The sequence below is a fragment of the Miniopterus natalensis genome, chromosome 7 (genome assembly GCF_054644295.1).
Source record: "Miniopterus natalensis isolate mMinNat1 chromosome 7, mMinNat1.hap1, whole genome shotgun sequence".
NCBI lineage: Eukaryota > Metazoa > Chordata > Mammalia > Chiroptera > Miniopteridae > Miniopterus > Miniopterus natalensis.
In genome coordinates, this window is record NC_142087.1 from 50,325,317 (window position 1) to 50,331,266 (window position 5,950).

Consider the following 5,950-nt stretch of genomic DNA (forward strand, 5'->3'; position numbering starts at 1 on the left):
CGATGAACTCACAGTACAGCTGGCAAATGCAGTTAAAGGGGATTCTTTGTCATGGATTTCACCTAAAATATATTGCAGCTGCCTCATTTTGTGAATGGATCAGCTATGGAAACAGCTCGATATACTATAGTAAATCATTATTTTGGTAAATGGCAAATTAGTGAAATGTCGTTTGTGGTTTTTTTTTTAAAGGAGGGGAAACAAAGAAAATAAAAATAAAAAATAAAGGTGGGGAAGCAATTCAGGCTCCCCAGAAGACATATTCTCTACAAAAAAAGCACAACCGCTAGAGGTAACTTTCCAGATTGCTGGCCCTTCACTTGGGGGCCAAAGGTAGTGGCCTCACAAGTGATTCCTTGAAACCCACTGGAAACACCGCAAGGCCGTGATCCTCCATGTGCAGCCTCAGCTTTTCTATGCTGTCCTGTCCCCGCGTCGGGGGGGGGGGGGGGGGGGGGGGGCGGGGGCAGTAGGGCAGCTCCTCCCTTTCTCCCTGGGGGCATGCGCCCTTCTCTCCAAAATTGGCCACTTTCTTATTTTCTTATGTCTATCCTTTGGTACATGAGCTTGGTTTAGAGTTTGCTTGAACTTACAACTATAATCAACAAGAAAACTTTAAACTCCTAGGACAGTGGTTTTCAAAATTTTGGGTCTCCAGAGCCTTTACTCTCTCAAAAATTTACTCAGGGCCCCAGATATGCTTATGAGCATGATATTTATCAATACTTTAGTAAGAATTTAAACCAGGAAAAATTAAAACTGTGTCTTTATTACTCATTAAAGAAATGATAAGCTCATTTATGGTAGCATACATCCTATTTTTAATGAAAAATAATTATATTTTCCAAAATGAAGAATATTAAGCAAAAAGAGAGAGACATTTTTCTTTCAAATTTTGAATGTCTGGCTTAATAGAATAGCTGAATTCTCATATATGTGTATGTATTCAACTCAGTCTGTTGTGATAAGTTATTTGAGGTGAAGGATATGAAGAAAACCTAACCCCATGCAGACACATGAAAAAGGGAGTCAGATTTAAATAGCTTTTCAGGTGATTGTCGACATTCTTTTTGAATACTTTGTTTAAAGTTGACAGATGGTAATTTCTTAAAGGTTAGTTGCATTTGGAATCTGAAACCATATCAGTGAACCTTTCTACTCTGTCCAGTAAATCCACTGGTCTGTCATATACTTTGAATGGATCTTTCAGCTATACATGGTTTTGTAATATTGTGTATTGATTATTTAGAAAATATTGATTTCCTGAGTTATATAGCTCTTACAACTTTTGGCACATTTCTTAATATATCAACATAACATTAGTTAATATCACTACTAATTTCATTAAAAAATCTTTAAGTCTTGGGAAGTTGACACTCATGGTGGCACAAACAAATTTAAAAAATTTTTTAAAATATATATATTTTTATTGATTTCAGAGAGAGAGAAAGGGAGAGGGAGAGAGAAACATGAATGGTGAGAGAGAGCCACCGATCGGCTGCCTCCTGCAAGGCCCCCTACTGGGGATGGAGCCCGCAAAACAGGCATGTGCCCTGACTGGGAATCATAGGTCGATGCTCAACCACTGAACCACACCGGCCGGGCACAAACAAATTTTTAAAAATTCTAATTTTTGCTTGGAAGCCTAAATCTTATCATAAGCAACAAGTACTGTTTTCCTTGTATTGATAGGCTCACTTCATTCACTTTTTTAAATTCAAATTTTATTTAGAGAACACTATAAGATTCACTTGTAGTTGTAAGAAATAATACAGAGAGATCCAGTGTACTATTTCCCTCAACTGTAACATCTTGAAAAACTATTGTACAGTGTCACAACCAGAATTCTGCATTGATACAGAACATTTTCATTACTACAAAAATCCATCAAATTGCCTTCATATAGCCAAGTCCATTTCCCTCCTGTTCCTACCTCCTGTTTATCTTCTGGCAACCACTAATCTGTCCCCTATTTCTATAATTTTGTCATTTAAAATATAGAATATTTGGGGATTGCTTTTTTTTGTTTTAATTTTAAATTCAGTTTAAGTCTCTGTGGACTCATCCAGGTTGTTTCAAGTACAATGGGTTGTTTTTTTATGGTTAAGTAGTATTCCATGGTATGGCTACACCACAGTTTGCTTAATCATTTGTTTATTGCAGGACATTTGGGTTGTTTCCAGTTTTGGGCTATTCTAAATAAAACTGCTATAAACATTCATGCACAGGCTTTTGTATGGACATAAGTCTTCATTTCTGTGGGATACATGCTCAGGATAGCATTGTTGAGTCATGGTAGGCACAGGTTTAGTTTTTTTTAAAGGAACTGACAAATGAGTGGCTGTGCCATTTTATATTCCCACCAGCAGAAGTGATCCAGTTTCTCTGCATTCTCGCCAACTTTTGGTGTTGTCGCTATTTTTTTAATAGACTATTTTTCAGAGTAGAGTTTTAGATTCACATTAAAATTGAGCAGAACTTAGAGAGATTTCCCATGTAAACATACCTCTCCCACTATCAACATCCCCACCAGAGTGGTAAGTTTGTGACAATTGATGCACCTATATTGACACATTATTATTATCACCCAAACTCCATAATTTGTTTACATCAGAATCCACTCTTGGTGTTGTACATTCTAGGGGTTTTGACAAATGTATAAGGACATGTATCCACCAAAATAGGGTCCTGCAGAATAGTTTCACTGCCCTAAAAGTCCTGTGCTCCACCTATTCACCCTTCTCTCCCCTCAAACCCCTGGCAACTACCAATCTTTTTACTGTTTTCATGGTTTTGCCCTTTCCAGAATGTTTTTTTGTTGGACTCATACAGCATGTAGCCTTTTCAGACTTCTTTTCACTGTTTTTTATTCTAGCCTTTCTGATAAGTATATAATGATATGTCATTGTGATTTTAATTTGCAGTTCCCTAATGACTAATGATGGTGAAATCTTTTCATGTGCTTATTTGCCACCTGCATGTCCTCTCCAGTGGATTATCTCTTTATGTCTGTGCTCATACCCTAAATTTTAGAGTCTAAAAGGACTTTTTGCTCTTATACCATTGTGTTTTGTAAGTTCTTTATATATTCTAGATCTATCTTTTTAATGAATATGTGGTTTGGAAACATATTTTTCCATTCTGTAGTTTGTCTTTGAATTCTCTCTCCCTCTTTTTTAATATCTTTATTGATTTCAGAGAGAGGAAGGGAGAGGGAGAGAGAGAGTTGAAATATCAATGATGAGAGGGTCTTCAATCAGCTGGGGATGGAGCCTGCAACCTGGGCATGTGCCCGACCAGGAATCAAACCGTGATCTCCTGGATCCTAGGTCGATGCTCAGCCCCTGAGCCACGCCTGGCCGGGCTGTCTTTTAATTCTCTTAAAAGGGTATTTTGCAGAGCAAATGTTTTTAATTTTAATAAAGTCCAATTCAGCAATGGAAAAAATAGATTTTGCTTTTGGTGTCAACTATTTATTGAAAAGGTGATCCTTACTCCATTGAATTGTGTTACATTATATATATATGTATATATATGTACATATATATATGTACATATATATATGTACATATATTTATAAGTTTATAATTACATATATAATGTAATACCTAGAACAACCACTATGAGAGCCATAGAAAGACAGATTAAAAACATATATATTAAACACATATATAAAATGTATTACATTATACATGTATATAAAATCATAGTCTTCCTGTAAGCTTGAAAAAATATCTGCCAAATAACTAAGTCTGAATAACCATAACTTATCCTTCAGTTGCTTTTTAAACTAAAAACTGTGTACCATAAAAAATAGCTAATTCATCTCACAACTCAAAAATCTTAGAGGTGTATTTCCTTGAAAACCTGCTGTACATCACCAGGCAGCAGAAGCGCTTTACTAGTGCCTCCCATTTTATTACACAGACTGTTAAAAAGATGTACACTGAAGGGTTGAGAGTTCATAATGTTAACAACATCTACTGTTTCGTTAAGTAAAACTGGCTTTAATTAATTAATTAATTAACTTATTTATTTACTGAAAGTGTGTAACGGTAAAGACTGCAGTGACTATTAGTACAGTTTGGCACCACTGCCTTGATTTGAGCGAAGACATCACCAGTTTTGCTCATTACGACTCCCATCCCAATTTTTAAATTTTAAGTTGTGGTAAAAATTTTAAGACCGTAAAAGTCACCATTTTAACCATTTTAAAGTGGCATTTAGTACATTTATAATGTTATACAATCACCACTACTATCTAGTTCCAGAACATTTTCATCACTCCAGAAGAAAGCTCTGTGCCCATGAGACAGTCATTCCCCTTCCAGCTCCCCTCAGCCCCCGCCAACCACTAATCTGCTGTCTTTATGGATTTGCCTATTCCGGATGTTTTGTAAAAATAGAATCACACAATATGTGACCTTTTATGTCTGGCCTCTTTCACTTAGCAAATATAAGCACAGTATTCCTTTTTATAGCTGAATAATATTCCATTGTATAAATATAGCACATTTTTTTATCCATTCAAAAGTTGGTGGACTTTTGGGTTGTTTCCACCTTTTGGCTGTTGTGAACAGTGCTGCTGTGAACATTTGTGTATAAATTTTTGTTTGAACAACTGTTTTCAATTCTTTGGGAATATACCTAGCAGTAGAATTGCTGGGTTGTATGGAAATTCTATGTTTAACTTTTTTCCATGGCAGCTGCACCATTTTATATTCCCACCCGCTATGTATGAGGGTTACAATTTCCCCACATTCTCACCAATACTTATTTTCTATTTTAAAGAAAATTATAACCATTCTAATGGATGTGAAATTGTATCTTATCATAGGCTCACAAATACTTTTGAACCACCAGTTCAAATTTCAACATAGAAAGAAGCAAATAATATGGTAGTATTAGTATGAGAATATATATTTTTTAATCTCAGTGACCTTTATGGAAGGACAGGCCTTGGAGGTTGTCAGGGGTCTGTGGACCATCCTTTGAGATGCCTTACTTGAACTTTATGCAGGCAGACTAATACGGGTAGACTTTTCTTTACCCAGGTAGTGACAGTTCACATGATTTTTCTTGGCTGTTTCCCTTTTATAAGGGACAGAGGTGGGGTAGTGGTTAAAGTCATGAGTTTTTATATCAGATAGACCTGGGTTTGAATTCTCCCTCAGTAAGTACCAATTATATGATTTGGGGTAAGTTTTCTAACATCTCTGAGCCTCAATTTCCTCAGCTATAAAATGGGCCAGTCACTACATCATGGAATTCTTATGAGGTTTAATAAGATAATAAGTGTAAGTTGTTCGGTAGATGGTGGGCACTCAACAAATGGCAGCTATGAAAAGTAGATAATGTTACTAGTGTGATATAATTTATTATCTAAACAGGGACAATTTTGAGGGTGATGAGTGCTGGACAATAGGTTTTACTGGTCCCAGGTGCACCTGGAAGTGTGGCTACCTTAAGAAAAGGAAGTTGTAGGAAATCACTTTAGCAACAGAAGAAAATTGTTGCCCACACATGGGTGATTAACAGCGCATAGTCTGCCAGGCTAGTGTGGCTCAGTGGTTGAGTGTTGCCCCATGAACCAAGAGGTTGCTGGTTTGATTTCTGGTCAGGGCACATGCCCAGGTCAGGCTTGATCCCTGGTAGGGGGCCTGCAGGGGGCAGCCAATTGATGATGTTTCTCTCTCATTAATGTTTCTATCCCTCCCCCTCTAAAAAAGTCAAAAAAACATATTTAAAAAGAAAAAAAGACTGTATACCCTGGAGCCCGACTACTTGGGTTTGGATCCCACCACACACTAGTTGTGTGGCTTCAGACAAGTTACTTATCTCTCTATGCCTCAATTTCCTCATCTCTATGCTGTGTAAAAATAACACTTAGCTCATAACACTGTTGCAAGGCTTAAATCCCATAGTTTATGGAAAGTGCTTAGAACAAGCC